The sequence below is a fragment of the Polistes fuscatus genome, unplaced genomic scaffold, assembly GCF_010416935.1.
Source record: "Polistes fuscatus isolate 324 unplaced genomic scaffold, CU_Pfus_HIC Scaffold5, whole genome shotgun sequence".
NCBI lineage: Eukaryota > Metazoa > Arthropoda > Insecta > Hymenoptera > Vespidae > Polistes > Polistes fuscatus.
The window spans coordinates 13134253-13142207 of record NW_025113129.1 but is presented as its reverse complement, the minus strand read 5'-3'; the positions used below and the strand labels follow the sequence as shown (position 1 = coordinate 13142207).

The following is a 7955-nucleotide window of genomic DNA, read 5'->3' as shown; positions in this document are numbered from 1 at the left end:
ACTCGGAAACAAACAACTGTGTGCTGTAGTTAGCAGAACCTTGCTTTACTAGTGGTTATTTACTTACTTACCATTCTCATTCGCTAGCTGACTCGATATGTCACGCAATTTTGTAATACTACTGTAACACCTAAAAACTTGCTACTCGTAACTTTAACTATAAATATATATCCTACAAAAAGTTATGCGGAATAATAATAAATCTAATCTCGAAATTGTTTATTAACAATACCATCATTTACAAATAATGTTGTTGTTAATAATCACGGATAAGAAAAAAACGATCGTTAAGAGATTTATTTAACGTCGAACATCGTACCGAACAGATTTACCGTAGTTGGTAAAAGCTCTTTTACTTTGTTCCACCCTCCTCCTCCTCCCCCTCCTCCTCCTCCTCATCACCCTACCTTTTGGGAAAATGGGATACGCTTGTGTAACGATAAACGTAACACCCGTTTGATCATTCACCATGAACCAACGAAGGACTCCATTTTCGATGCGATCATGGTTATTCCGGAAGATGCAGGCCAATCGATAACAGTCGTTATTAAAAGCCACTTTGCAACCTTTTTTCAACCCCTTTTTTCTCTTTTCACTTGCCCGATTTTTACATGTACATTGTACATGTGTCTGCTGTGTATATATATATATAAGTATTCTCCGTTAAAGGTATTAAAGGAGGAATATTCTCTAGAATGGATCGGATCGATCGCAAGTATTACACGTAGCAGTGGTCCTCAAACTTTTTCTTTCTATACCGATTCAACCGTAAATAAGAGTTCCGATTAAACTTCTCCCTCCCTCTCTTTATCTCTCTCTCTCTTTGTATCCCCCTTTTCTTTACCTTTCTTCTATTCATCATAATTATCATCGAAAAGATATTCGAAGAACGTTCTTTTAATTTTTCAAAGATGGTACACCGATCGATGCAACCCCCAAGAGAATTTCCAAACTATGAGAAAACTAATATCGCGGATTAGAACAACACACACACACATGAAAGAGAACTATCAAAGACCCTGTCATTCGAAGTAAAAAACCAAAAAAATGTTAAAAAGTAAAAGACAGTAATAATGTGTGTGTATAGGTGTAGGTTATTGAGATGAGAAAAGGAAGTGGCGGTGAGGGGATTGGTAGATGACGAAGACTCGACAATTTACGCATCGACAAAAGGCCTCACTGAAGAAGAAGAAGAAGAAGAAGAAGAAGAAGAAGAAAGAAGAGGAGGAGGGGTAAAAGGAAGAAAGAGAAGGGTGGATCAGAGGGGAAAAAAGCTCGAGAGGTGCTCGGATCATTCTTCCTCTCTTTCCCTCTCTAGTTTTTATTTCTTGTTCGAAGTACAAGTAGTTCAATTGAGAGACGAATAAAGAGGCAGACGAAGAAGCCGCTACTCATCGAGATCAAACCTTTTCCCGCTTGCTTACGAAAGAATTAGATCGAAGAGATAGAGAAGGTAGACTTCGTAACGGGGTGAATGCACGAAGGAAGGAAGGAAGGGTGGAAGGGTTGAAGGGTTGAAGGAAGGAAGGAAATATCACCGAGGTGATATTCGATCAAAATACCGTCGAATATTCCTCAACTGTTTCATTCTTTCCGTCCAAGTATTAGCCGAAAGGTTATTTCTTTAAGATTCCTCGCCATTTTATTTCTACGAAGAACCTTTTACGAATGACGACCCCAATCGTACGATCCTTCTTCTGCGAACCCTAACCGCAAACGTTACTATAGTCAGCTGACGTCGAACACTCCGCGTATTCTAAAGGTGACTGAAAGTTGCCCGATAAAATTCTGCATGAATTATAACCCTCCGCAAAAAGCCTTTTTCTTTTATCCTTTTTTATTCGTCTTTACACAAATATTACGCATATAAAAATAGAGAGAGAGAGTATATAAACTCGTGTGATAAACTTAAAAATTAACTTGTAAGGTTAAATAACGTTAGAAAAATTGCAAGGGAAATTGTAAGACGTCATAGGATTTATTAGCTAAATTTATTAACTAAACCTTTGCCATTATCCTTCAGACTATTATATTCGTTTATTATTCCTTCTACATACTAATTAGATGTTACTTAAAATAGAAAGAAATATATAATTTGCATGATACGAGCAAATAAGAAAAAAGAAAAAACAACGTTTTATCCATCTGCCTTAAAGTTGATTTCTAAAGGAGTTTCATTTTATAAGAAAGAAGAATCGATGGATTGATAGATCGATCATTTCAAGACCATACTTCTAATCGTATTTAAATCGATCTTTCTATCCTATACCGGTTAAAAATCAAGACCTCGGTGATGCTATCGTTAAGACGTTTATTAGGAAACAAGGGAAAGTACTTTTCGGAGCTAATGCTTTAGGAATGATCGATTGCATGGATATATAAATCGAAGTATGTGTGCGTGTGTGTGTGTATGTGTGTGAATGCATGTATGTAGGACGTTTGACTAGCTCGCTTATAAACTTGAAATCGTTCGATAGATGTTCTTCGTCGTTGTGTTAGAGAAAGCACATACGAAGGAAGAACATAAGCGCTAATCGAACTGCGAACGTCGAACGCCACCATCGTCGTGTCACTGGAGGTTAGGCTAGTTTTTTCCTCTCTCTCTCTCTCTCTTGCTCGTTCTTTCTCGCATACGTGCGTTCTCGCATAACTGGAAAATGCTCGAAGCTATATAATGGCACGGTATCAAACCCTGCTTACAAGCACGAGACACGGTATCGAACACCTGTATTTCGTGACGCATTATTAATGTTCTATGGGGGGTGAGGGGGGTGGGGGATAGAAAAATAAAAGATATGGTTTCGTTTTGTTTTTTTCTCTTACTCTTGTCTAATCATATATTTATGCTTTCTTATATCGATGACGTATATACCGAAAAATATATTATCTATAAATAGTACAATGTAAAAATACTAATGCAAATGAATAGACTTCCGTAATAATTTCAACAAATTTAAAAAAATCTTAAATATTAAGTTGAGTATCAAAATCGGAGAAAAGTATAACGATTAGGCAAATCCTGATAATTAACAGAAAAAATAAACCTTTCGAAGCTAATATTCTATTGATCAAAGGAAGCAACCAATTGACATAATCGGAATCGGTATTAAACAAAGGTGGACGCGCATCATCTCGCGTCGCGGCGTCGCAACGAGGTCGTCGTCGTCGTCGTCGTCGTCGTCGTCAACCCCTTGCAACCCACCCCCTACCCTCCCGCTATTTCTCTTCGACCAAGAGCGTCGCGACGACCGCGATCCGTTGAAAAATCGGGACGAGAAGACCGATCGAACGGCACGTTGTTAAAGTATTAGACGATTGTCGTTCGCATGCATCGGAAACAGACGTAACGAGAATCACAATGAAATAAACATGAACGGGAAAAAACAAGGGTTCAACGTGATAAAACGTTCAAATAAATACTATGACACCGTTTTCAATTTTCTTTCTTTTTTTTCTATTCAAATTAGCCTTCGAAAATAGAAAAAACATTAAAGTTCCTGTAACCGTGCAACCGATTACGTAATTAAAATTTCATTCTCAATTATACATTCATTATATATATATATAATTATAATTATTTCATTCTCGTTTATTGAATTTCATTGAAATGAAGATTTGAAATCTAAACAAAAAGGAAAACGAATCGAATACGATTGGCTGATCAATTGGATGGTCCATTTAAAATTCGTGTCAGATATCGGATAACTGTTTAAGAATAAAGGACTGGACTATAAGTCGATACTAATGAGACCCTAAGCACGTTGATGACAGTGTCGCCTTGGTAACGAGAAAGCCGGATGAGGAATAAGTTTCTAATCCGGATAGGAGACATTGTACCGACACCGCGGATGATAATACAGTCGAAAATAGCGCCAGTCGTCAAGGCGGATCACGAAAAGCCGGCTTGACAGACAGAAAGCTACTACTAACTGTCTAAGGATCGATAGAATTATGTAAGAGAGGAGAAGAGACCGGGTATTCCAAAACCACTGGAACATATATGAAAACTTTCCTATGAATATGAACTACCTTCTATCTTTCTCTCTCTCTCTCTCTCCTGTTCTATATTTTTTTTGTATTTCATAATATTCCCCCAACCCCCTCCCAACCTCCCTCTCTCTCTCTCTGATATTCTCATGTTCCGTATTTTTTTTCTATCTCCTATTTTTTGTCGTCTTCCTTTCTCTCCCATATTCTCATATTTTCATATTCTCTATTTCTTTCTCTCTGTCTCTCTCTCTCTCTCTCGCTCGTCGATAAGTTTCACGATGAGCAACACATCGTCCTTGCTCGGTTCGTAGCCGAGTCTCGCCGTTAGGATCACGTCGTGCGGAAACTCGAGAAAGACCGTCACTGGTCCGCACCATAGGCCATTACGGTTTGATACGGGTAAGACCCCCATAGGTAACATCCAAAGCATCGAATTTTCCTGCTAGAGGAGAATAACCGTTCTAAGCTTCTACGTGTCCCTCTCTCTCTCTCTCTCTCTCTCTCTCTCTGTATATTTCTGTGTGTGTACAAATACGGGCTGGATCAAAAATTGTTAAATTATTTTTCAAATTACTATTGTTCCAAACTTTTTACATTTCATTTTGATTTTTAAATCATCCAACTACAAATTTAAGAATTTTTAACCCCTGCCCTGTGTGTATTTCGTATAGAGGATAGCAATCAAATTAATTGACGTTAGCAGTTGTTCATCCCTTCGTTGATTGAAACAGTAACTGTTTCAAGCGATAGTTCAATATTTGTATATTAAATTTACTTGTAATATTAAAACATTTTGGTCACACTGTAGATATATGTTTGATATACATATAGAATGAGATAAAACATAGCTTTTTCCAAAATAACTCGAAAGAAATGATTCACTTTTGTTCCATTTGTTCGCGTAAATTGTTGAAACTGTTGGAACACGAGCAAGGGTTGGCATTCGAGTTCTGGAATAAACGTTTTTTATCGACTACTTGAACTCATTGAAAAATCTCGTGGTTTCAGTGGGTGGTTCTGGGGAAAATGACTTACATCTTACTCCGTACACTTGTACGTAAAAATACCATCTATAGTCAACCCCCTTGAAGAAAATGTATCCAAAGTGACGGCAAAGTGACGGCAAAGCGTTGGCTTACTTTCGACAAAGATTTATATACCCGTTCCTATTTTCTAGCATCTATGTTTCAAGCCGACAGACGTCGATCTTCTTTATTGTTAAACTCGAACAAAAAGAAGAAGAAGAAGACTAGTAGTTTGTGAGACAGAGATAGACAGACTTTATCGACATCCGAACGAATATCATTGGATAAAAGAAATTCATGAATAATTAAATGTAAATCACGTTTTCTAACTGTACGTTTTATACCTTACCGAAGTAAAAAACTCTTCTAACCACGATAACTCTAGAAATAATTGATTATTCTAAGACACCAGAGAGACAGAAAGTCTATCATCAATTCCAATTACTTTTATTATATATTATTCAATTTCAATCTTTATCAATTTATCATAGATTTCAATTTAATAATTATCATATATATGGAAATAAATAGAAAAAAAAAATCTAAAAATAGGTCTGGTACAACGATTGAGTCATTCTAAACGTGTTTTACACGCTTTTACATCGCTTCGTAAAGTACATGCGGATGTATTTGTGTGTCTCTCTCTTTCATATGTGTTTTCGAAGAAAGGATATGGATACTTATGCGGTGTCGTGTTTCGTTTCATGGAAATCCTTCTACGTATATACATATGTATTACGTCGCTACGCGTATGGCGTTTCGAACTTGCGAACAAATCCTGCGTTATAAGAACATTACTATGTGTGTGTATGTGTGTGTGTGTGTGAATGCAATATTTAAATATTATTTAAAAACCAAATTCGCGAAATATTTAACAACATTTATACGAGAATGTACAAAAAAAACAAAATTTGATAAATTTTATATTCGCGAGACGGGATGGTCGATCTCATTTTTATTCTTTTTCTTTCTTTTTTTTTCGTTACGGATTGGTTTTACATTTTTCTCCTAGATGTAAAATAATATGCAAAAGAGAGAAAAAGACTATTTCCCGTTTCGAGGCAACACATATTCACGTCGAATGCGACAACTTTGCGAATCGAGTGACGCGTCGATCGGAACAGAGTGAGTAAGAGAGAGAGACAGAGAGAGAAGGGAGAGGGAGAGAGAGAAAGAGAGAGAGAATGATGCTGTCACTCTTGACACCTCGATCTTCCTTTGTTCGTTGTACGCGTCACACTCGCGGAATCGCGCATTGACATCTCTACCCATTCAGTAATACATCGAATTCATAACTGACAAGATAGAAACACCTATCTATATATATATATATTTTACAATATACATTATTTTTATACAACGATCACTTTTTACAGAACAATAAAAAAGAAAATCAAACGAGCAAGCGAGTAATATCGAATGAGAATTTTAATGACGATTATTAAAAATAAATTCTCGTAGGGAATTATTGAAGAAAATAAAAGGGGTTGTGTCTCCGTTGACGACGAGACTGTAATATACAAGTACAAAAAAAAAAGACAAGAAAAGGTTTTTTTATTAATTTGGGAAAGAAATCATAGGAGAACGACGACAGAGGGAATGAAACCCTGACGTAATCCTGACATCTAAAGATATTTATTTTGATCTTCGATAGATATTATTTTGCTCGTATTATCGTAACGACAAAGAAGAGAAGTTTGGTTGGTAAGCTTCGTTTTAGAACCCCCAAAGAGCGCCGCGTGTTTCCCCCGTCGTTGAGCAAGGGAATCGATCCAACGCGCTAATATATCTCTCTCTCCCCCTGGACATCGGGGGGCCCCGAATCAGTCTAACCGATATAAGACAGAATTTTTCTTTCCTAGGACTTGCAACATCATGCGTGTCGTAGATACGTCGTTAAAACGAACCACTAAACATCAGCGCTGAACTATTATATACGCCTCTCTTAACATTTTCTTTCTCTCTCTTTCTCTCGCTTTCACCCTCTTCCTCTTTCTTTCGGATTTTTTTCGTCTTTTCTTTTCTCTCCCCCAAAAGGGGGAGACGACAATCACAATTGATCGAATACTTTTGCTAAATAAGAAGGATTTTATTTACCTTTATCTATCTCCTTCCCCCAAAGGCATACACTGGTCACTTTATTAAGGCACGGTTGCACTGGCTCGATCGGCTGCCACTGAATTGCCGCAATTATACGGGAAAGTACGAGCGCGGTTTATGCACGACGGGTGTTTCGAGGGTGGCCGGGTACTCTACGAATAGATGGCGCCCCTTTCTCACCAACGCGCGCCACCCCCTTTTACACGGCCTTTCACGTCCTCGAAATTTCCACCCGAGAGACCTATCCCCCACCATCGCTCGCTTTTTCTCTATCCTCTTCTAACCAATCGGCTAAATTCACGCCCATTCGCGCCATCAAATATGACGTCCCCAACGCCTCCTCGCGGCAATTTCTTCATTTACATTGCCAAGCGTTCCTGTGATTTGCTGTTACCTTGTTTCCCTTCTTTATCTTCCGATCATCCCTCTATATTATTTTTCTTATATTTTTATTTTATTAATATTTCTATCTTTCCTATATTATTTTTTAGATTCTTTTTAAATTTTTCTTCACAGTTTTAACGTTAATTAATATTTATTTCGATATTAAATGTATGTGTTCATAAAGTTTGGCAAATAAAATATGCGCCAATCAGCAATGGAATATTTTTTTATACTCGTTGCTCGTTGGTCGACTTTTTTCCTCCTTTATTTCTACCTTCTTTATAATATTTTATTAGAATTCTTCTTCTATGATTATTCTATAATCTTTTTATATTAAATAGATTCTTGTATTAAATATTATATATTAATAAAATTAATTAAGCGCTGCAGTTATCGTCCCGATTCGTCGCAGTGATTGGTGCGCCACGTATTCCGTGAAGTTGATTGGTTGAACTT

General features: G+C 37.1%; 1 protein-coding gene across 7 annotated transcripts in view; it reads right to left on the bottom strand.

Moving 5' to 3' along the window:
• LOC122522601 overlaps nt 1–7304 on the bottom strand; it is a 43260-nt gene extending 35956 nt beyond the window's left edge. For 6 of the 7 annotated variants that reach the window (XM_043643811.1, XM_043643805.1, XM_043643812.1 and 3 more), the window contains exon 1: nt 7113–7303. The gene's annotated coding sequence lies outside the window, so the exon portion shown is untranslated. Of the gene's footprint in view, nt 1–7112 lie in introns of all 7 variants that reach the window. The other variant, XM_043643810.1, reaches the window with a different exon arrangement.
• Nucleotides 7305–7955: the final 651 nt, after the last annotated feature.